Source organism: Phymastichus coffea, unplaced genomic scaffold (assembly GCF_024137745.1).
Source record: "Phymastichus coffea isolate CEN01 unplaced genomic scaffold, Cenicafe_Pcof_1.1 PCOF00251, whole genome shotgun sequence".
Classification (NCBI taxonomy): Eukaryota; Metazoa; Arthropoda; class Insecta; order Hymenoptera; family Eulophidae; genus Phymastichus; species Phymastichus coffea.
In genome coordinates this window covers 15001-17500 of record NW_026707062.1, presented here as the reverse complement: position 1 = coordinate 17500, position 2500 = coordinate 15001, and positions in this window count along the sequence as shown.

Sequence of the window (2500 nt, the reverse complement as noted above, 5' to 3'; positions counted from 1 at the left end):
GTCATCTTCTATTCTATCGGCCGGGAAGTGCACCGCGAGGAGCCTGCTGGCTGTTTGCTCCATGTCGAGCGTGAAACCGTCGTCACACCGGAGTGCGCTAATCGCCCTCTCATTCGTCATTTTTCCGGTAGATAGGGACAGTGGGAATCTCGTTAATCCATTCATGCGCGTCACTAATTAGATGACGAGGCATTTGGCTATTTTTTTTTTTTTTTTTTTTTTTTTTTATAGATGGAGAAATGCATTTACGCATCTCAGCAGATGTTGGTGCTGGTATGTGGGACTCACCTCATAGAGGAATACCCACTAAAACTCCATCTGTCACCTGCACTGATGATGTTGGTTGTGCAGGCCGCGGCTTTATTTCCCAGTGCCGACTTAAGATGGTGGGGCCTGGGTTACCCAAACGCTGTAGCGTGTTGACCGTAACCGCCCTATCCTATCCCTTCTCGTGGAACAGGATTACTGGGATAAACACCAGTCATCCCGTTCCACCGTGTCCAATTCGTGTGCGAACCCTGCAAAGCTCTTGTTGTTATGCCTGGTAAGAGTTTTTGAAGTCCCAAGGAGGTCAGGTCATTAGCAGACCTCAACGACCAGATACCCTTCCATGAGAGGGTAATGGATGTGACCGAGATATTCTCGACCACAACCCCCAACTCATTTGCTATATGATGTTTAAGCGGAAGAGTATCATATTTTCTGCACTTGGTGTTATGTGCGTCGTCAAGTGATGCTGCTCCACTAACTACCTGTGCATCGATGACTTTGACGCTCCCATCCTTTACTGCAACGACATCAGGTTTCTGTAACCCTGATGGAAGACAGTAGTGCGGATTTTCGAACACGCGCCACCCCTTTTGCCTGAGCCCTGTCGCAGCTATGCGACAAATGGCATCATGCCTCAGAATTCGGCCACCATGAGTTCGGTGACAGCCCTGTACAATGTGCGCCGTAGTCTCCGCCACGTGACATCCGGCACGACAAAGCACAGGAACACCTCCGTCACGGCGCCCTCTAGATGTTCTTATTCTGGAGGGTAGAGCGTTAATTCGTGTCCTGTGGTACTGGATATAATCCCGACCAGGGACTCTCGCACTACCTGCATCTACCCAAAAGCTGCTAGCGGTGACTTTAGCAGCCTCACGCAACTCGCTTCCATCGTTGGATTGATGGAGCCGGGACGCCCAATAACGTCGCCGATCTTCTGGACCCGTAAGTGACTGCCCATTATATGTGAGCAGCCCCTCAGCCCATCGGACCAGCTTAACGTTATATAGGTGTTGAGTGGCGTCCCGCACCGCAGGTGATGTGGAATGGGCCATTGCCAATAATCTAGCATGTATTTGTCCCGGCACAGATGTTATGAAAGCCGGGACTCCCAATCCACCATCCCTGCATTTGGCGTGGAAGTACCCTAATGGAGTATCCTTGGGCAAACGCAGCCACTTCCGAACTGCAATCCTCACCTGTCTATCTAGTGCCCTCAAGACCCTCGCAGTGGTCCGCGAAAGCACCACTAAGAGAGTCATAGTTACTCCCGCCGTTTACCCGCGCTTGCTTGAATTTCTTCACGTTGACATTCAGAGCACTGGGCAGAAATCACATTGCGTCATCACCCGCGAGGGCCATCGCAATGCTTTGTTTTAATTAGACAGTCGGATTCCCCTAGTCCGTGCCAGTTCTGAGCTGAGCGTTGAATGGCGGCCGAAGAGAACGATCGGGACGGAGAAACCGCTCCGAAAGCCTCGCAGCAAGGAAGATCCGTGGGAGGCCAAGGCACGGTACCGAGCTCTGATCCCTCATCCCCTCGAGGGGAACGAGTTCACCTCGCCCAGGCCCGGCACGTCAGCCAGACCCACTTCCCGACCAAGCCCGACACGCCCCGCTCCTCAGAGCCAATCCTTATTCCGAAGTTACGGATCCAATTTGCCGACTTCCCTTACCTACATTAGTCTATCGACTAGAGGCTCTTTACCTTGGAGACCTGCTGCGGATATGGGTACGAACCGGCGCGACACCTCCACGTGGCCCTCTCCTGGATTTTCAAGGTCCGAGGGGAAGATCCGGACACCGCCGCAACTGCGGTGCTCTTCGCGTTCCAAACCCTATCTCCCTGCTAGAGGTTTCCAGGGAACTCGAACGCTTATACAGAAAAGAAAACTCTTCCCGGATCTCCCGACGGCGTCTCCAGGTCACTTTGGGTTACCCCGACGAACACTCTTGCGAGGGCCCGAATTGTATGCGGTTCCGCTGCCGGGTTCCGGAATAGGAACCGGATTCCCTTTCGCCCGACGGGTGTGCACTCGAGTCGAGTTACATTAAAAAATTGTACACCGTCATCGACATTAGATTTCTCTTAGGGCTTAGGATCGACTGACTCGTGTGCAACGGCTGTTCACACGAAACCCTTCTCCACGTCAGTCCTCCAGGGCCTCGCTGGAGTATTTGCTACTACCACCAAGATCTGCACCGACGGCGGCTCCAGGCAGGCTCACGC